Genomic DNA, 22,254 nt, shown 5'->3' with positions numbered 1-22,254 from the left:
CAACAAGGGCCTTTCGAATCGACCGTTGCTGTGCCGGAAATGCATGTGGGTACCGAAAAGCGAGGCTGGAAAGACAGTTACGACATCGGCTTGATCTTTACGACTTCGGCGCTTCCGCTGAAATCTAAAACCGCCGTCGAAATCGTACGGAATACCCGTCGAAAGGAGGAACAAAAAAAAATTGTCGCTCTCGTTACGATCTCCCACTTTTCGTGGCTGTGGGCACTGAAATCGTAAAATCGTACCTTGGAATATTTCGGTTTACACCGCAAGAAAACGTAGCTCGCTCGAAAGGTACCGCTTGGCGAACTTGCGGAGCTTACGATTGGATTTTCTTGCCCGCTCGGCCTGCGCGGCGTCCGCAATGATTTATGAATTATTTACATAATGAATTATTCATCGTCGGAAGATTGGTACACTCGCGACACTCGATCGTACCTGATGTGCAATTTGAAAAGGAGCTCGTGTGCGCGATACAATACGCGCGCGAAACGTTGTACTTAAAAATCTGTATGCCCAACTGTACCCCTCGTGTCGTCAACGAACAACCGTGGTACCTTGCGATCGCGAAAGTCCCGATCTTACGAGCGATGACGAAATATGAATAGAAAAAGATCTGTTTTCGCGAAGGAACCGGATTCCGACGAGATGCTTCAAATCGGTGCAAACGTAAAAAAAAAAAAAAACAGCAGACGAAGTTAGTGAGATTGCGACCCAAGACAGACAGCGCGGATGAAATGTCAAACGCGGCTCGTAACGGTATTAAAAAAAAAAAAAAAAAAAAGACTATACGAAGATCGTTCGCGTTCTAAAACCGCCTGACATTTCTAGCCCGATCTGGCGAGATGTGTCCCGGGGACGGAGCGTATCATTTACGCGGGAAAACACACACACGGCGTCCGACCACGATTGTTCGGGACAAACGCGAGAATTAGCGTTTCGCAATTTACTTTCTCGATCCGACGAGAGGCCCCGCCGCGATGGGACCAGCCTCCTTTCCTACGGTCTCCCGTCATCCGTCTCTTTCTCGCGCCGCGATGATAATGATAGTGCGGAGCGCGAGCAAAGTTCGTCCATCCGGCTATTAATGCGCGTAATCATAGAGCCAGGGTCGCCGGTGTTAATAATGCGTTTTCGAATCTGTCGGAGCGAGAACGAACACCCACGCCGCGCCGATACTGCGTCGTCATTATGTTGCGGCGGACACGCGTGTGTGCGCGCAGAGCGCGCGTGCACACCCACGTGCGTGTCCACGGACACGCGAGCGCAACGCCACGCTAATATCTTCGGCTGATTATTCCAGTTGATCGCAAGCTGGTTTGTCGCTCGCGTACCAATAGCGAAGCGATGACGACGTCGTAATCGTCCTCGGAAAAGGAATGATTTTTTTCCCCCCCCGGCTACACAACGAGTTAATAAATCCAGTTCGTCGTATTCCGGTGAACGAGATACGATATCCGTTCTCCCGCGACTTAATTAGCATGCAGCCAATGATTCCGGAGCGCGAGAACGTTTTCCACCGACGCGGTGCTCACGGGTTCGCGAGAGAACGTGGAAAAGCGCAAGGGAGCGATAATCGATCGTCTTTAGGTCGGCCGTGTAAAGATGTAGCCGCCCGCGGCGTGTTTGGTCCCAGGTGGGGTATCATCGGACGACGCTTCCTCGCAGTCTTCTCTTCCAGCGAAAGAACGCTCGATAACGAGAAATTCGATCAAATATAGGCCGCTTATCGGGTTGCGTAACGTCTTCGGCGCCTGTGATAGCTCGCGCGAGCAAGTCGGCTCGTATTTCACAATTATCTTGGTTGCGAATCGCCCAGGTAAATTCATCGATATAGCGGGGTGATAAACGCGACGCGGCCTAGAAAGATGGAATAGAAGAGTCGATGCGGCGCCATTACTGGTCGCGAAGAGGAAACGCAGCGCGCAGAAGCGGCCAGAGCTCGCCGAATCAATCTGGGGAGACCACACCCTCTGACCTAAAGCCGTTTTATCGCGATAAACGCCCAGGAAAATGTCAGCCATGAAGCTGCTCCGAATTGTCCTCGCGAATCTTGCCAAAACTCGGTTCAATCGCCGATCGCGCTACTCGCTCGGGTGAACGCGCGAAAACCAGGCACGCTCGGACCCCCGTCATATGTATATTGACTAAGCTTGGCAAAAAGAGCTGCTCTTGCAGCAGCTGTGACTCGTCCCAGATTATCGCTCGTCGCAACGAATTCTTACAATTTCGCTAAGATGACGTTGAGACGCTAAACGAGCGGGAGAGTCTTGTTAGCCGACCGCAGAAACGGCTCCAACAGGCAGAACGAAAGAGAAGAAGGAGGAGCTCGGTTCCAAGCTGCGAGCTAGCGCGGGTCGCGTCGCGGGTTGAGACGGGGCACGAGACGTCCCTTGCAGCCTCCGTGCCCCGTCGAGGGGGATGTACATCCGCGGCACGGCGCGGCGCGGACACGTAGATTCTATCTCTCCGTCCATTCAGCCGCCTAGGTAATAAAACTCTCGCGCCCATTATTTACTTGCATTATCGTTACTTTACGCCCACGCAGACGCGTCGTATTTATGGTGAAATTATTCAGCATTATTTCGCGGATATGAATAAGATGACGCCGGAGATACCGTCGCCGGTCGCCGGGCGGCTCGCCGAGATCTTTCAGGTGGAAAGCGAAATCGCGCGCACGATCTAGCTGCGCTTTTCCAACGCGAGCGAGTAATCAGGTGCGATCGAGATGCGATCGACTGGCCTGATCGCGATTCCCGGCGCCTCGTTCGCACGACGGGACCAAATTTAAAATCCACTCGCCGCGATCGGCGAATCATCGTCGACGGTATCGCCGCGCGACGAGATCGCCGAGGGCGATATTTCGGCCAATCTGCTGGAAACGCGCCGGAAGCGACAAAGTTTAGCCCGTCGATTAAAAGAGCCACGGCACCGCGAGGGCTGGCAAGGGAAGAAAATCGATTCTCGGGATACCATTGCGCAAGTGCAGCTTCGAAAGGACGGCGCGGACGATCGGGATGAAGAGGCAAATGGCGTCGATGGCAGCGGTAGGCAAGTGAGTATCATTGTTCTCTGTATACATTTCGTAAGTAGATTGGCATTTGTGATGCAAGTCGAGCCGCTGCCGCCGTCGCTGCTGCCGTTGTTGCTGACCTTTAAACGACTTTCTTTCAGACCACGCGTGACTTGATCTCGGAACTCGATTCTGCCCGATTCCCCCTTCGTCGTCGCTCTGCTCGGCCGCGAGAGTGATACATGCACCAGCAGCACCGCGGCGGCATCGCGCCCGGCGTCGCGGAAACGCGCGCGAATTCTCCGCGCGCTGCGAGATCGCGACTCCGAGATATCCGCGAGTTATCGCGCCCCGCGCGACTAATTACTCGGCACACGGAAATTTATGCCTCAGGCCTCGCGGTACGTTCCCTCGTGCCGCGCTAGCCGAGACAAATCCCCGCGAAACTTTCTTGCAGCTTCGATGGGAACGTGTGCCGGCAACACAAATCCATAAAAAAAATGAAAAGCTAACTGCGTAAATTGTTATCTCCAACAAATCTTTCGATATAGGACGCTCGATCGATCTAGTTTGCTCGATTTATCTTTTAAGCGTTTGCGGGACGTTTGATTGATAAGGCCGACGCGAATCTCTCGAGCTATCGAGAAATTCGTGAACAAGATCGGCACCGTCTGTTTATCCGGGCCGTAATTGTCACTCGCGGCCAGACTTGCCGGCTTCCCGGCCGGAAAATTACTTAATGAATATGGACATGCAACGCATTATGTCTTATTAAAACGCACGTGCGCGGTCACTTCCCCACGCCGTCCACGAGGCGAAGTTTGACAAGCACGCTCGTATTACCTCAGCACGTGGCGCACGCGGATCCCTTTTCGCTCCCTCGCACGTGCGATGGACTCGCGATACAGTTTGTCGTTGTTTATTCACGACCATTTACGAGTCGATCGCGCGGTGTTAATCGAATAACTTAAACGTCCACGGTGTGCTTAATTGCTCGCCATAAAACGCCTCTCCTTCATAACAGCGGCGTTACTTGTTAATTAAGCGGGCATAAGAACTCCGCTTTTCTAATAAGATACGAAGTCTCGTCTGTGGCGATAAAACTCTTTTAAAATCGATTAAGTTTAATACGTAATGTGTATTCTTAAATCTTCGTCATATTCATTTTAATCATAATAATTAGTTAATCGACCGTTTCTTTAAATTAATATGTTAATTCTATTAACTAAATTTGATTGACTCGGTGAATTCTGTATTTTCAGAATTAAGAACGCTATGCCCAACTATTCTCGTTTCTCCGCTCCACTACGACACGGCACGCTTCATCATCGATCTTTCGCATTGTTAGACGCCCGTCTCACGCGATCCGCACATCCTGCGGATCCACTCCCCTCATTAGGACACCTCAGGTCGTATATTACCATACGACCGCGCGCACGTTCTTCGAGATGCATAAATCCAGTGCAACGACAAACGACGATTAGCACTGGGAGGCCGCCAGTAATTTTCAGCCGATACTTTTATTCGGTCGTTCCTTTTCATTCGCGCTCAATTCATGACGCAAATTTGCAGGCAAGAAATAGCTAAAACTAGCTTTTTTCCCCACTGTCTACCCTTCACTCGATTTGGGCGCCCGACGAGCTTACGCAATCGCAAAGTAAAGATAAACTCGCTTTGAAAGTTTTTCTTACCTTTCCATTTAAAAATAAAAAAAAAAATTAATTAAAAGTAACCAACGCCACGGTTGGCTTCCTAATGTTCACGACACTTCGATCGTTGAATATAAACATGATTCGGATCTCTCCACGGTCATTGATGATTCGTCATCGCCCGGCCGCCTTGCGTTCTGCCGCGGCGGGGATTGCTCGGCAAAGATTATCGTTATCGACTCTCCCGTGGCTTTCGTTACGCAAGCGACGGGGCCGTGAGTCACTTCTCGAGAGCCCGCTGACTCGCGGGATGATCCCTTTGGCGAAACCGGGATCGCTCCTCGGCCGGGCTCGTTCACGATGTTGCGGCGCATTAGCGTGATTACACGCTACGCTAACGTTCCTCGCGGACTCGGGAGTCAGCTGGTAGTAGCATGCGCGCGCGTCAAACTTCCGTGCTACCTAGGCATCTCCCTTATAATTTGCACCTGGCATTTCGATTCTATCTGCACGTGATTCCGATAACGCCGCCGAACGAGGCCAGCCGGACGTAATCTTGAAATTTCTTTTCACCCCGCTAAATTACGGAGGAGGGAAGGAGATAGGAGGGACAACGGCGTGCGGGCGAGCGAGCGAAACTGCATACGATACGCGATCTGTCATGAGTAAAGATTAAAGGGAACTGTAAAATACTTTACAAACGTGATATTCATTTGCATATGAAAAAGACAATAAAGAGGTAGAATAGTGTCTCGCTTCGTGATTATTATACGCGGTATTACAAAAAAGATACCCGCGTCCTGTCTTATTATTTACTTATTTTTTTTTTTTTTAACGGAGTCTCGCACAAGAAGAACGTCTCCGCGAAATGCTATTTAAAAATATATTTAAAACATATTTTTAATAAATATATATCTATATTTCTTTTTTCCCTCCAACGAACCTTTTTTTTACGAAGCTGGAAACGCGTCAGATAATAGCGCGAGTCAATTTGGGACCGAAAAATGCAGTCGCCCTTGACTACGAGGGGCTCGGAAAAGTCACGGAAAAGGGGCAGGGAGTAGTGTTGACGAAAGTAATAGCGCGGCTGTTCCGGTTCAGAGGATCGTTACACGCGTATCTAACGCCACGGAGAGAACCCCTCGTCCAGAGCTCCGCCACCGATGACCCCCTCCGTTAATGCACTTTTAATTAATTAAACGGGCTGATGGGCTGCAGCTCTCTCTCTCTCCGTCTACCTCGCGCTCCCTTCTTCGTAACGCGTTCTCGTGTGCCGACCTCGCGTGCCGCCGGCCGTCCGTTCTAGGTGCAAACTCGTAGGCTCCCTCCGGTATCCGACTAAACGCTTCTCTTTCTTTCCCCCTGACCTCTCTTTCTTCCCGTCATTGATCCCGTCACGCTCCTCTTCTCGCTCTCTCACCGTTGAAAGCTCGCTACTAACCGTAGCATTCGCGTAAAAGCTTCTCGTAACGGGCGCTAATAGGTCACGCGAATAAAAGTGGAGCGAGCGCTTTTAGCGGAGGCCGAGGGCATTCCTCGTGGTGAAAACGACAGCTATTTTAATGTCAGCAGCGGGAGTTATTAAAAAGGTGAATATTAAGAATTTCAAGATAAATTTCTAATAATGAGCAAGATATGGTTCGCTCTAAATAAAGAGCAGGAAGTAAAAACACGTGTGACGGCTGGTCATAGATAATACCGCGCTTTTTGCTACATATTGCTGGCTCGTAATCTCTACTGGCAAGAGCGTTTTTTTTTTTTTTTTTTTTTTTTTCCTGTCTTTTTCCCTTCCCACTCTGTCGTGACGGGTGTTAAACAGTTTAACCGAGCGAGTGTATCATTTGAACGTCATGATACTCGAACGATCTCATGATTATTGAAATAAAGTAGGTTTTTATTCACATATTTGCATGAATCGGTAATAAACGTTTCTCATGTTTTCGAAATAGTATGATTATGATTTCTCACTTCTAACATTTCGAGCGCGATTATCTCTTCTTATCTTATCTCCAGTTTCCGCGACGTTTTTTTTTTCTTCCTTTTTTTTCTCCTCCCGAGAGTCGAGAAACGGAAGAGGGATTTTATTCTCGTGCAAATGTACGAAATGGATTGTCTAGTTTTGCCGTCTCTCTTCCGCTCGGCAACTCACGGACCACCCGAGAGCACGGCGCCGATTTCTTTTGTTGCCACGCTGCCGTAATTAAACTTACCGATGACGTTGATTTAGTTACTCTCTACGCGCCCTACGCCCCCCAACGGGATACACGCACGAGTCGTGTACGCGGATCGCATTTATACGGAATAAATAATTTCACGGCCGGATGGACCGAGTCACCTTTCAGACTTGTGATTTACCTTACCGGTTGCAGCGTTTTGCGCATTATGCGCGGTACATGTAACAGCAGCTCAACCTCTGTCTTCCGATAAGCTCGAGATTTTCGAAATTCTACCCGAAGGAGAGAAAAAGAGAAGCCCCACACTTTACAAATACGTTATATAAGCACTACTATGACGACAACGCGCAATCGTTATTTTGTTAAAATATGAAAAATAATTAATTCAACAGCTGTCAATAAAATCATATTAAAACTAGAATTAAAATGCTAACGAATGCTAAATATACGTATTTAAAAGACAATCTGTTGGTTTATATCGCGCTCCATTTCCTCTTCCGATATATCGCATTTTTTATCGTTAATTACCCGGGAACTATGCAGATTCCTCGGTGTTTATTTCGAAAAGACCGATTTCAGGGGGACACTCGGTCATCTTGGGTCCGCTCCGTATACGGTGCACCGGTGGACGGGCTACGCGAGATGCACGGGACGATTAGAACGAATGGTCGTTATAAATCAGTTCCCTCGTTGGGTCCAGCTCGCGAGAAGATGCGGAATAAAAGAGAGAAAGAAGAAGGCGGGGGAATAAGAGAAAAGAGGAGAGAGAAACTCCTCGGGGGAATCGAGATTTCGTCGTACACCTTCTCTCCCTCCGTTCTCTTCACTCCTCCGCCCGGTCCGGTCCGTTTCCTCGGGCGCATCCTAATCTACTCGGTCCGTGCACCCAAATAATCCTGATCCACTGACATCTCGCCCGTAGCGACGCTGCCCCGGTCAAAATAAATGGCTGAGGTAGGACGCAAGATCACGGTGACATCACGGCAGGACATGGTCCTGAGAGAACGTAATTATCCGTGAAGCCCTTTTATCGATTTCCCTCGCCATTCGCCATCAAGCGCTATTGTCAGTTACGCTATAACGCGCAAACGTTGTTTGTTGCAAACGTAATATATTTTTTCCCTAAATTTAATCCAAGTACTTCTCGGCCACGTATGTACGGAGCTCAGCTAGCCGCGTGCCGCTCGACCGCCAGCAAAGAAATCCGGGAGTCGTAGCGTTAAAGTATCGCGAGGTCACCTGGGGCCTTTGTCTATCTCGCCCGCTATCTATCTATGCGCAGGTGAACACGTTAGAAACAAGTTTATACAGCGAATATTATGTCGAATATGAATTCCCACTTATGATAAATATTGTTAAATGTAAAATCGTTTTTTTTTTTTTTTTTACATAGAAGAAGCAAGAGTAAAGCCACGCGCTTTGTAACGTCTAAGTTTCATAAATATTATCTTCAATCCGCTGATTTATTTTTTCTTTGGAATTTAAATTCCATTGACGTAAAATATCAATTTTCTACGCATGAAGTAATTGATTGACGTACGCTTCGATGCAATTGTAGCTCGTTTAATTAATAATTGCATGAATTACGTACAAAAATAAATACGTAAATAAATTTGCAATGCACGTTGATGGGGAAAAAAAAAATGTTGCCAGATAAACGCACACGCGATGCTCGACGAGCCGATACTTCTTTTTAGTATAATTGTTGCCGATCGAAGGAAATCCATCGGCTCTATCTCAACGGCGCGATGCGCTGATACAACGAGCCAGACTGTCAGTGAGAAAAACCGGTTGGAACAGTTGGTACCTTCATTGAAAGTGATAGTCGCGCAAGCATTCTGGACTCTCGAGATCGCAAAAGTCGATCCTGCGGCTGGCTGACATACTTTTTCTGAAAATTTGTGACGAGGTCAGCGCACGAGAAGCGGATCGATCAAAACCGATCGAACGCAGGAAGACTAGGGACTCGACTCGCCGTTGTTTCTCGTTGACAAATCTTATTTTTAATCCCCCGGTGGCCGCCGAACTGTCTAACGCGTTTAATTTCGCATCGCGTTTCGTCCTCGTTGTCGCCCCTCGAGGAAAGATTCGTGAGTCAACAATCGCGGAAACGGCTCTCGCACACGATTCCCGTCGTCGTTCGGCCGATCGCTGTTCAAACTCGCGGCGCTTTTATTTGTCGATTTTCTACGACTTCGACGAACGAGAGTTTCCTGTTGAACCGTACCGCGATGAGTCAGTCCAACTTCCATCTCCTCGAGGGAGGGAAAACATACCGTACCGTTACGAGTTTTCTCGCGATAAGGCATATGAATGTAAATATGAGGAACCCCGGACCTCTTTCCAATTCTGAATGGAAGCACCGGACGCTTCGTTGCGAACGGCGCGGTATCGTTGATTGCGAGACCTGAGAGAGTACGAGAAGTCGGCGGGCTCGTGCAAATTTTGATTCGCATTTGGTTCGTCAATATTCCGGCCGATCCTGAGAAGAAAGATAGACAGAAAGAGGTTTAGAAAAAAAAAGAAAAAAAAAGGAAAAAAAAAAAAGAGGATAAGATAAGATAAATGAAAATAGGAAATAAGATGGGATAATAGAGAGAAAAAGAGAGAGAAGAGGGAAGAAGAGGAAAGGGAAAGAGAGAGAGGAAACGGCAGTGAGTCAGATGGAAACGTCGGTCCCGTCCGTGAGCACACGTGTGCGTGTCGTACGAGTCCACCCAGTATGTTAATTCGCGCTGATGACCCCATCAGGAAACATGTTCACCGCTGAGTGGAGGAGCCGAGTTTTCGTTTCGTGCTTCTTCGGCATTCGTGCTGTATCATACGCACACTCGCGTGTGCGCGCACATGCTCACGCACGTACAATACGTGCGTCGGCTAACTCTCGACTCGAGCAATCGTTATTCCCTCCCTGCGATCTTCGCAGATCTACGCCCACGCACTTGCCCGAACATTCCAGCCGGGACGAGGCTAATCCTAATAGAATTACCGTATACTCATTAGAAATCATCAAGAGTGCCGATTCGACAACGTTGTCTCCCGCTTCGCGCCGATTTGCCGCGGATCGTTTCGTAAAGTACCTGAATGCTACCAATTTAAATTTGCAGAATCCTTAATCTGAACTACCGTAAACTCCGTTACCAATGAATTTATATTTTATTTTATATCTTAATATAAAATGTAACACGACTGTTCTGCGTTAATTCGTTTATCGAAGATGGTGATTCGGCACGCGCTTAAGGGCCACACACCGCGCCTTCTTTACGTTTCTTTTCACGACGAATGCGCGCGAAGGGAAATTGATTTTGTTCAGCGAATATACCCGGACTCTCTAGTCGCGGTCCTGAGAGCTTACAGCTTATAGGAATACAATAAGACAATTATGGAGGATGGATGGACGGGCAGATAGGCGACGGATTAGACCGAACGGTAAGCCGGTCCAATCAACCGCCTCGTATTTATCACGAAGAGACGAACGGGAGTCGCCGGAGGAACCTGTGCGCCGTTCTCGCAGAGGCGTCGAAAAGATCGACGGCTATGGAAATGCGAATGTCGGGCCGAGTATCGATTCGACTTGAAAAAGAAAAAGGAAGACGAAGAGGGAGATCGACGCCACTGAACGATGTCCCGATGTCCTATCGGGACGACCAGAAGGAACCTCAGCCTCAGCGGGGGACGTTAATACTTAAGTACAAGAGCTGCTCGTCGATAGAACCCGTCGATCTCTAGTACCGCCAAATCCGACCGCATACATCGAGATACGCATCGCGATTCCAGATCTCGATATTCCGAAACGGTTCTATTATGCGAGCGCCTGAAATAAATTCGTGTGCCCGTCGATTCGGTGCGTTTAAACGCCGAAGCTGCGTTATTAGTACTTCCAAAGTCTCAGGGTCGAAAGAAAACGTCGCCCAGCTCGTCGCGCTAATAAAAATCAATTTTAGAATGGAAAACAGAATCGATCTTATCGTCCAAGGCACGATAATGACGGCAGTGCGTCGTGGCGAGCACGTGAGAGATTACGACGCATTCAATTAACATTTCAATACGTCGCGCGGCCATTATCTTAATCGCACTTGCTGGTCTCGAGAAACAGAAATTAGAATACGGCTATGCTGCGGATTTTTTTTTTCTTTTTTTTTTTGCACCATTAAGATCGCGTCGGCAGAATTTCCCTGTAACTCGCGCATTTGAGAGCAACGTGTAACGCGCGATTTGATGCACATCGCGATGTTTTTACGATCGCCATCCACAAGCCGTTTAGGATTAAAGATAGCATCCCGAGCGAACGGCGTGCCGTTGACGCGCGACTGCATTAAATATATTATATTTTAATCGCGGTTTCTATCGTCAGCGCCGCACACCGTGTCGCGTCGCATCAAATCGTGTCTTTCCTTTTACCGCCCGGCGCATTGTGCCTAATTGACGTCGAAAGCGGGGCCGGGAAAGGTGTACCGAATCGCACGAGCCAAGCTTATATACGTGATTGCGATTCTGCACGTGGACGACGCGTTTAAGGGATACCCACCTCAGACCGCGCGGTTTTTGCGCGAGAGCGCTCGGGAGAGGAGAAAAGGAAAGTTACGCTCGGCGGGGAAAAAAGGTCACACACGAGGGTACACCGAATCCAGCGAAGGCGGAGGAGACGGACGCGTGCACAGCCGGTCCCTCCTTCCTTTCGTGCCGCAGAGCGCGGCGGGTCGATTTCGTCGTGGACCAGATACCAACCGCGGCGCGGAGCCGGGACCAACGCGATCAACGGTGGTCGTATTGTAGTTGATTTGTGACCACTAATTTTATGTCCCGACAGCGGGATCGCCTCGCCGTCGCCGCCGCCCCGCCATTAGCCAGCCATTCGAAAAACCACGGCGTTGGTGCACGGACGCATCCATTCATTCATCCTTCGCGTCGTGGACCGCGGCCGAAGCCTCATAACGTCCATTGTCACCGCGAGTAACTACGCTTTCGTCTCTGCGCGATGGAAAATTTATTATCCTTTAACTGGTCCGATGAAATAATGCGTCTCGGTGGAGTTTAACCCCTCCGGCATTGTCAGATCGTTATATAACGAGCTAACGTTTCCCGAAACTGACCACGAGCACCTACACGTAGATCGTTAACATAATAGAGTCAAATTGAAATCTATAGTAGAAAGAATTCAAATCGAAGACGGCAAATGTAATTTAATTTTTTTGAAATTTTTTAATTTTTTTTATTGATATTTACAATCTTCAATTTTTTCCCGAAAAAATAAAGGAAAAAGGCAATCAATCCGCGGGACGGATTTTCGTCTCGTATCTGTCCATTAGATCGATGATTTATGTGAGGATGACGCGCGTCCATCGAGTTCGCGTTAGGTGCTTAACAACTTTCAATGGGTCCTTTTTACAGCGCGGCGGAGGGCTGAAGGAGAGAACCGCATCCCCTGTGGAGCAAAATCACGCCCCGTTACCCCACGGCACGTTGACTAATCACGTTACGCTCGTTGTGTCGGAGATCGTACCGCCCCTCGTGCCTTCTCACCCTGCTGGGATGCTGTAAACGCGCATGGACCACCTGTTGATGCGTTTTCCCGCGAGATACGAGGGTTCGTCCAAGAATCGCCCCCGCTTCCAAGAACGATGAATTCGAAAAGATCTCGCCGCGTTCTCATCTCGCGAAGGGGAAGAATTAACGGACGGTCGGTGGAACGGATATTAAAAACGTGAACGATCGCGCCGTAGCGCGCGGTGCCGATTCCAGAAATAGCAGCCAAAGCGGCAGGTCGTGTAATATACTCGCGCGAGGTTGGCCAGAGAGCCACGCGAGAGCACACGTACGCCAGCGACCGACAGACAGATAAACAGAGAGAGGAAAGTGCGCGACGGCCGCGAGAGCGAGGGAGAGAACGCTCGCATCACATTCTAGGCTATTCCGCATTCTGTTCCCCCACCGACCGTTCCTCGTCCACGAGCCACCGGCTCACCTCTACGCCTCCGTCGTCGTGCTGGAGAAAAGTTGTATAACGAAACACGTACGCGTGTACCTGACACGTATGCGGCCCGGACGCGGTGCGCACCATCCCTCTCGATTACGGCGCGACGCGGCGAAAAGGCGCGAGGATGCTGCACCGCGCGTATTACGCGAGATCACGGCGGATGCATACTACACGTGGCTTCATTACGGCCCCGGCCGCTGCCCAAACGCGCGAGCAACGATCGACGCGCGTCCTTTTTGCGCGTAACCCACCGTGCCTTAATCGGTAGGAGTATCACGCGTAACGAGATTCGCAAGAAATCGGGCCTACCGCGCGAACACGCGCGAACCTCGAAATAGCGTGGGAACAGGGAAAACGAGCGTACGCTCGCCCGAGCACAGCGATGACAAAACCGACGACCCGTGAGAATGGCAACGGCACGGCGAGCATAAACGGTCAAAAGTGCATTTGTCGTTTTAATTTCGTGAAATCGACCTCGCGCTCGCTTAATTAATCGTCATAATTTTTCGCTCGACTTTCAAAACCGCGAGATCCCTCCCCATCGGGGAAAATAATCGTCTGTAAAACTGTCCGCTAGCTTCGCAGGCTAAATTCCGCAAAGCGCAGCGCAGCGTCTCGCATAAAATATTCAAATAAAGAAATAGAGGTAGGTATGCGGCGACTCTTTTCTATTACCATTCGATATCTCGTGCATACCTTCTATCCCGCGTCTTTCTCTTTCCCTCCCCAATCCCGCCGTCTTCTCTCCTTCTTGATTGCGATCTCATTGTTGATCGCGCACGTGTATTTACCGAGATTTCCATTTTATTACGCGCTCTTACGTGCACGCACGTATGCACGCACGCATGCTTCGAGATAATGCCGCGTTTCCGCTGTGATATCTCTTTTCGATGGAAAACGAAGGAAAACGAGGCGATCTCGCGGATCGTGCGATACGCTGGCGCGAGGAAAGATCGATGCAGGGAGCGTTCGTGGGAATGCAAGCTCGTTCTTTTCAGCAGCCGTCCGTTAAAGAGGTGATGGCTCACCGAGCGAGATTATCGTCACGCGGAGACACGTGGATGGCAATGAAAGTGACAGCGCGTGGACGCATACCGGCGCGGTGCCGTTCGGACTGCCCGCGCTGACCGACGACGGATCGATCGGTCTCGAAGAGTTTAACGCGTGTAAAAATATCCCTCTATGTGCCGTTTTCTTTCGTATCGGCTTAATATAATGATGACGCTCGCCGCCGATAAGAGAAGATGAAACCGCCACGCACGTTTGCAACGCTGAAGCGAGATAGTAGCGTGGTAAATCCTACGCGGAAAGATGAAAGATTATGCGGTTGAGATTATCTCATTACGCGGCCTGCGCTTACGACTAGTTAGTGGCGACGGCATAAATCAAAGCAGTTGGCAGATATTACAAGCAATTCGGTACGTATGATATATCAGTTAGAAAAAAAATTCGCCGTAATTTACGATTAAAGTCGGGATCTTCTCATCCGTCGAGATTCCCTCGATCCAGCGGATCGAGACCGCGTCTCTCCTCCTCCTCCTCCTTCTTCTTGACAAATTCAACGCATTCGTCCGAAACGTTATCCGCGGCGTTACGTAACGGGAAACGGCACGGCGATCGAACGATTTGCGAAGAGAACGTCTCGTGATTACTCTCGATAACGGCCAGGCGCGGGATAATCCGTGCAAATACGCCAAACCGAGTAATTGCAAACAGTCTAATCTCAATGTGACATTGGCCGCCGGTGGACGTATATCTCTCACGTTGTGTCAGTACGATATTACGTGTTTGTGCGACAGATAAGGGAGACGGGGCTTCGCCTCGGAACAAGTTTCATAACTCACGCTCAGAGACGTACGATTCTTATTGCCGGCTAACTAAATTTCGAGACAAAAACATAAACTCAGCTAGATTTCCAGCTGCGCGAAGAGTGACGCGATGAGAGACGAGGGGACGAGTCGCGAAATGAAACATTGGTATTTTAAAATAAAATTTTAGAAAAGTGAAATTCTCTTTTTCAGACGCGGCAAATTTTGGCGACGAAATCGACACGGTAAGCTTCTTTGTTCCACGAGCTTCGTGGCCGTAAGCCACGAAGGCGCTCAGTCACGTTAGAAAGTCAGCGGGGGCACTTCTCCGTTCAGACTCAGCTGCAACGACAGCGGCTGGGCCCTCTCTTACACGACCGCTCTCTTGGCGAAGAGAGACCCCGCGCTCTATGCTTAGCACCGAGCTCTCCTCGCGGGTTACGGTTACGCTCAGCTTCAGCCTCAGCCTCAGCCTCAGCTTCAGCTTTAGCGCGGCTCGGCGCGCCAGCTCGCAGATACCAATCTTGCTTCTTGACCTATATCCGCGTTTGAATCCTTTGCGCAATCGGCTCTGAAAGGCGTCTTCGAAAATCAGCGCGAGAAAACGCCGAATGGATCTCGGCAGATCCGTCCGTTCCCCGAGTTCCCAGGCGCGGATCGGATTGCAAAACGCAGCTACGCGACTCTCCGTACGCGTCAGTAATTCGCGCGATGTGCGTGACTTCGTCAAGCTTTCGCGTTACAAGTCGAAGTGGTCGAGATGTTAATACTTTTTCCCGGTAATTCGTATTCGTATTAAAATATTTGACGGTCTGCGCGACAATTGTTAATTAAACGAAAATCCAAGCCGCGCTCAAATCCTACGGTGGACAAAATTGACCTCGCTCGTGGGACACGTCGAAATTAAATTCCGACCTTAATACGCTGCATAGTTTCATGTAAAATATTACAATGTTAATAATTCTCTCTCCTGATGGCATCACGAGTGAAGCCGAGGAGTTTTCGCGTAGCAGCGGCGTACAATCGCGGCCACTTAAGTCTCTTCTGAAGCGCTTTGGCACTCCGAGGAAAAGATTTACATGCGTTTCACGGTGTCCGGCGTCGCTGACACGATTGCTACGCAGCTGAGGGACACGTAGAATGCGCGTCGCGTCGGTACGCATCTTAAAGTCTACGCACCGGTCTTCCTGCGGTCTCGCGCCACGATCGCTATGGCGAGTATGCCGTAGCGAGGCAGAGAGCCTTGATACTCCTCTCGTGATACATGTAAAAATTTCGACGAGCTTCGGTGCGAAATTTTTAACGGAACATTTCGTTACGTGAAAATACCTCGGCGCAATTGACTTCTCTCGCGAAGAACAAACGGAAAGAAAAATTATTGCTCACATTTCACACGATCTAAAACCGGTGAATGTGCCGGTCATACAATTGACAATCTTTAAACCATTTACAAATTAAGTTAAATAAAAAAGAAAAAAAAAAAAAAAATTAGTTAAACGCGCCAGACGTTGACGTCGGAAATCGACTTTGAGGAAAGTCTACCTGAACTTCCTCGGTCCTGCGGTAATTTCTCTTAGTCATGTGACAGAGTAACGTAGTCTAGCACATAAACGCGAAGGAGTCACTGACGGTTTTTCCGAGAAATTGCCGATTTTCCGCGTAAGACTCGGATACTTGGAGCCGCGGCATATACATATTTCACGTAGTACGCCAGTTACGTGTTGCATCATGAGCTTGTTTACACTCGACGCCGATGCGCCTCGTCGCTGTTGCATTAAAATAATTAACTAAATGTCCGGGACACCTTCATACGTCAAGTAGTGCAAAACTTTCGCAAGGTCACTATCCTTTACGGCTTTACGTAACCGGTCGCTTGAGAAAGTAGCCCAGAGCGTGCGTTGCCGGCTATAAATCCACAAGGAACGCCCAAATATCTTACGATTATCCCGACCCTGCATAGTGCTTTCCGAGAATACGTGCGAGAAAAGAGCGGCGAGGCACGAAGCGTATAAATCGATAGCGGTCCGCCGCGTACGCTTATATCATTTTAGACCCATTAGCTACACGAATATACGAGCTAACCGAGGAAAGAGTATAGATAATGATTATATGACCGTCCGCCAAAGAATATTATCTAAAATGAAGCGAAACGCTTTGCTACGATATTCGGGCGATGAATTCACAAACGAAATAGCATGCAGCATCGCGCTAGAAATGAATTTCCGTGGGACGAGCGTTGATATTCGTTTCGTTGGAGTTTGAAGGAAAATGACGCATACCCTGACGTGCGTACATGCGACAAGCTGGTGGATACCGCGGCGCGTAATACCGAACGTCCGCGATCGACATGTTTCTCTCCCGCGCGGCTGCACCGTTGGAGATAATTAGAACGAAAGCCAAAGCGATATACGAGACGCTCGCGCGCCGAGGTCGCGAGCACGCGAGACGAAGCGAGACGAGGCGAGGTGAGGCGCAGCGAGAGGAAGCGAGGCGAGGCGAGGCTCGCACGAGCACCAAGGTTCGCCCGCTGGGCAGTCGAGGCCTCCGGAGCCCGTTTCCGTGTTCCGCGGCGAGGCGGCCAGGGTAGGGCAGCACGACGAGCGAGGGACGAGGGGGCATACACCCAGCAAGGGAGGAGAAGGGGGCGAAAGCGGCAGAAGGGACCTCGGAGGCCCGGGGCGCCGCGAGCGTAACGGTACATCGCGGAAGAGCGGCGACGGCGATAGCGCGGATTACCGGCCAGCAGCCCAGCTGCGGCAGCCTCCACCCAAGCCGAAAAACCGAGTCGCCGCCGATCCCGGAGCGTCACCTCGGGGATCCTCTCCGTCGACCGCGAGCCCACCGTTTCCGTCTGCGGCTCGCGGCGCGGCTCCTCTTACACGCCGTTATGTTGCGGCGCGGGCACGCGACGCGGCGACGCGATCGAGCTATTAAATTCCTCCTCATTAGTATGAAAAGCATGGCGCCGTTTCACAGTTATTACAGCGGATAGCACGACGCTTTACAATCCGTCCTCGGCGTTAGCTCGCGCAATGCTAATGCGCGTATACCACGCGGCCTGGGACTTCCGTGGTGGCTACAAAGCGTCTCTTTACGCTTTACATTAAGTATGCAATGACACGATGAGGTACGGAGTGTCTACTCCGCGTGGTACAACACGCTTATTGTACCTGCACGCACGCCCGATTTCAAAAGAGAAACTCTTTCTCTCCCTTCTTTCTACTTTTCCCCACCGCCCCTTCCCGTCGGACCCTCGCGAGGATTACTTCGCGCGAAAACCACGAGCAAGTGGCGATAAGTAGCGCTAAATAACGATAATTTTCTGACGATCAATGTGTCGAAGCGCCGTCATTTAAAGGTATACGATGTTGCAAAACATGCTTTTACCAAATCCAGGAAGGTAAATCAACGCGAGAGTCGAGTAGTTTCACGCAGTCCTATTTATAATAAATTTATTATTCAGAAAAATATAGAAAGTGTTTCGAACGCACATCTACTATTGTTTTAAATTTAATTTACACCCCCGCGCTGATCGTACAAGCGTTTACGAAATTTTGCCATCGTGTTGTTTTCTGCACGCTTATCTGCTTCCTTTTCACGAAAAAAAATGTAAAAGACGAGCGATTTTATCAATAAAGAAATTATTTGCCTTTTCTATCAGAGTGTTTGATTTCCCCCTGCTACCAGCGTAAATACTTTTATCGTAATAAAATATTATGCCATATTGGTTTTGTATCGGATAACGCATTACGTGCAATAACGAGGAAGGAAAACGAGCCTGGGGTTTCCGTCCGCGATATATCGACGTGAAGATTTTCCATCCTGACCTGAACTCGCGTACGGTTCAAGTTAACCATGCGTACGAGGCGCACGTTGCCGGTAAATCATACAGGTAAGGCGCAGAACACGCAGAAGAGGAAGCGCCTGAATTTACATAGTCGAATGTGCAGCAGCCCCGCCAGATTTATCATGCGAAGTAGGCGAAATACGTGATTAGCGTGGAAATATTTCGCAAACTCGTACGCTCGCTCGCGCTCCCGCCGGCATAAGTCTCGCTTAAAGCGGACAACCGGTGGACTTCAATGATAAAATAAAATCCCCTTCGACAACGAATTTCGCGTTAAATATACAAACGGCGAGCTCGAGGCGTCGTACGTGCCTCTCGCGTCGCCGAATAATCGGGCGCACATTTGGAACAACGTTAATGACGAGGCGTAGATCGTTTCTATTTCTTCGCGTTGCGCAAAAGCTTACGACTTACGAAATTGCCGCGGCAAAGTATAACTGACGTTTCATTTACTTATCTAAATTGAAACCCCTGATAACGAGGGAAGGTTGGCGTGATATTTTCGCAGTGGCGGCACTCACGAATTACACGCAGAGACGCACACAACCGTGCCCGGGTAAATGGAGATATCGGTACACAATAATGTTACCGGAGTAATTTCCTGTCCGAACTAAAGGCAGAGCTTCATTAGTCGGAAAGCATCGCCGGTTGTTCTTCGTGTTACAAAAGTCCCTGACGCGGCGAGGCTGTTTTCGTTGTCAAAATGAAAGTAAAATAATCGGAGATACCGAGCGAAAATTTCATTCACCGGAGGGACGGAATTGACGATGAATTGTTGCGCGCGAGGTTCTCCTAAAGAGCGAAAGATTGAATGGCCGGCGTATGTCGAACGAGTAACGGTCTCGCCGCGGTTTATATTCCTCTTCCATATGCCCCGCGATAGCCGAAGACGCCCGCTTTGCGGCGCATCCGCGACGTTTTAATACTACACTCGCTGCCTCGATATCTCTTTCAACGGCAAACCGAACGCGAAAACTTTCCAGATCGAAGCTTTTTTTTAAAATTGCAAGTGACGAGAAGCTTCGTTTATGTATTTCACGACATGCAAGTTAACGTGTTATATATATATATATATTTTTTTTTTTTTTTTTTTAGCTGTCCTCGGCAAATACGTCGCGATATTTATCGATTAAAACAATGATTTATAAATTTTGTAATTGGCCTAAAAAAAGGTTAATATAATTAACGTCCGAATGTAGCGCAAAGTGCATGTTTTGTAACGCCTAGTCTTATTAAAATTAAGGTTGGGCCACCCCCGGGGTTCACGATAATCGAGTGCTTGGGCGCGCTCGTACTTTTCACGCTTCGCGACGCGCATCATATCTGTTTCCTGGCGATCGTAAGCGAGCGGTGTACACGACTGTTAACTACCGAAACGCTTTAATAATACAAAAGCTGGACGGAGAATCGGTGGCGATTTCGCATAACGAAGCGCGACCATTATCATATGACGTGATTCGGATCTTCGATAAACTCCACGCGCGCGGCATAACAATCGATAGCGGATAAAATGTATGAAGATCGCGATTTTGATCGCAGTATGCGGAAAAAAAGAAAAAGAGAGATAAATATAGACATTAAAATCGCGTCATTCATAAGTACCTACAACATGGTGTAGGTTTATCTAGCGATAAATTGATAAGAGTGCGTATCAATTAACAAAAAGTCGATCTCTCTTTCAAAAAAGTATTTTTTTTTTTTTTTTGTCAAAATGAAAGACGAGATTACCATATTTTCTTGCATTCGCGACTAAAAATTTGCGGCGCCAAAGTTAATTTTAATGAAGAATACGCGCGCGTTTAATACGCATTAACGCAATGCGATAGGGCGTGCGGCTTTACGCGTATTTTCTGTTTACGAACGTACAAATCTACTATGGCGATCCGTGAACAATAACTCTTCCTCCACTCTCGGCATTTAATGGCCGGCCATCTATTTATCGTGGAGGAAGAGGAAGCGGCTGATGGGTAGATAGGTCGAGCGTTTTGTAACTAATTTCGCGAGTAAATTGTCCGTAACATTGGTTTGGTGCACTCGGACTAAACTAACGATACCTAACCGGGGGCTGGAACTGTGTCGGCGTGCCAACGCGTGAATCCTGTATTATATCCTCCGATCGGGATTTCGAACCGAGCTTACAATTCGAATGCGGCATAGCTTTCGGCGTTGATACGCGAAAGGTTAATAGCACCACGGATCGGAAATTAAAGTCAAATTGCATATCTATGTGTTAAAATAATTATCGCACTCTCGACGAGTCTTGATATGCGGCCGAGATTAATGAACTATTTGACTCTTGGTTATCTTCGACGAACGTACGTAGCTTTTACGTTACAATTATTCGTTGAATAAATTGAATATTCAAAAAACCAACAACGAAACTGCTAACGACGAGACTATAAGCTATTCCTCTTTCGCTTCGAGTCTTAGCAAACGGCGATAACGAGGCAAGAATGGCATTTCTGCAGAGCAACGATTACTGTTACCATTACGCGAGTACTGTGAGCTACTTGATGATTATCGGAGAAAACGAAGTAACGTAAAAGGGAAAATTGCAACCGCCGCATACTTATGGAAATGTACAATGTGCTCGAGCGTAAATAATAGGGACATAGTGGCGGGTAACAATATTTGTAAGACGATTTGCGCACGTTCTGCATATTTCTACATTCGTTTAGAATTTAGGATAATCCAGCCACGTAAATGTTACCACAAATTTATTCAAGCTAGCTTCGATAATACCCAACATTACGAGGAAGGAAAAAAAAAAAAAGAAAAGAAAAAAAAAATCTACGCGAAAAGCACCAAAGTTTAAACAAATTCTTCATCGTTCACGTGTATACGATAGTATTTACGTTACGTTATCAATCAGATAATTTGACGGAATAATTTTGCATATATTTTATTAATTTATATAAAAATTGTAATCTAATTGATTTACAGTTCTCTTTTCTTTTTTCTTTAGAGGTGAACCATTATAGATTCTTGCAGAATAGGGTAATTAAGAAAAAAAAAGAATGAAGAGAAGTTTGCTCTTTTTTACGTAAATCCCATTGTTGAAGTATGATCCGGCTGCAATCGACCCCAGGTGAGTGCAAGTATAGAACGTAAGTAACTGCACGCCCACAACGTTCGCGATTCAACGTGAGTCACTGGCTAGAGGCTGGATAATATGACGACGGGTCGAAGAGTTCTTTGGAATCATAGCAAACGTCGGGGAAGGACCAATTACATCGGTCGGGGTCTAATTCTCCGTACTCGCGTCGGTCTGAACGGTTTTCGCTCTACATCTCCACCGAGTGTAAGAATTCCTTTTTGTCGAAACAGAAAAACGGTTTAAAAAAAAAGGAACTGGCAACGTAAAAATCCACGTGGAGTCCGAACGAAATTTAAGGGGCGGAAGTAAAACGCGACAAACCGCACAAGTGACGATTATTGTAAAAAAACCTCGTCAAAGAAGCGTACATCTGTAATACGAGAAGGAGGCTGCAATAAAGCTATCTTCGCGAGTCGCAACGTTGCAAGATAAAGAATATACCACCGTTCGGTGGAAATAAGCGAAGCGATGCGAACGATATTGCCGTCGTATTTTCGGTTAGGTCATCATCTCCGCTCGATGTTAATCGCGCTTTTGCCTTCCCGCCCCGTCTGTCCCCCCTTCCCGGGTTCGTATTTGTACAGCGGCTGAAATAATCGGCGGCGGAACGGTAATCGTACGCAGTTTTGAAACGAAGGGCGGTGAACCGTGGAAATGGTTCGTCCGGTGGTGGTTGGGATGTCCTTTCT

At 48.4% G+C, this 22,254-nt stretch overlaps 1 protein-coding gene across 2 annotated transcripts in view; it reads right to left on the bottom strand.

Annotated features, from left to right (window-relative positions):
* LOC139103066 (dendritic arbor reduction protein 1) overlaps positions 1 to 22,254 on the bottom strand; it is a 35,658-nt gene that overhangs the window by 8,559 nt on the left and 4,845 nt on the right. The gene's annotated exons all lie outside the window — the stretch shown is intronic.

The sequence above is a fragment of the Cardiocondyla obscurior genome, linkage group LG01 (assembly GCF_019399895.1).
Source record: "Cardiocondyla obscurior isolate alpha-2009 linkage group LG01, Cobs3.1, whole genome shotgun sequence".
Lineage (NCBI taxonomy): Eukaryota > Metazoa > Arthropoda > Insecta > Hymenoptera > Formicidae > Cardiocondyla > Cardiocondyla obscurior.
Note: the sequence above shows the minus strand (reverse complement) of the source record. Positions and strands in the feature narration are given on the sequence as shown.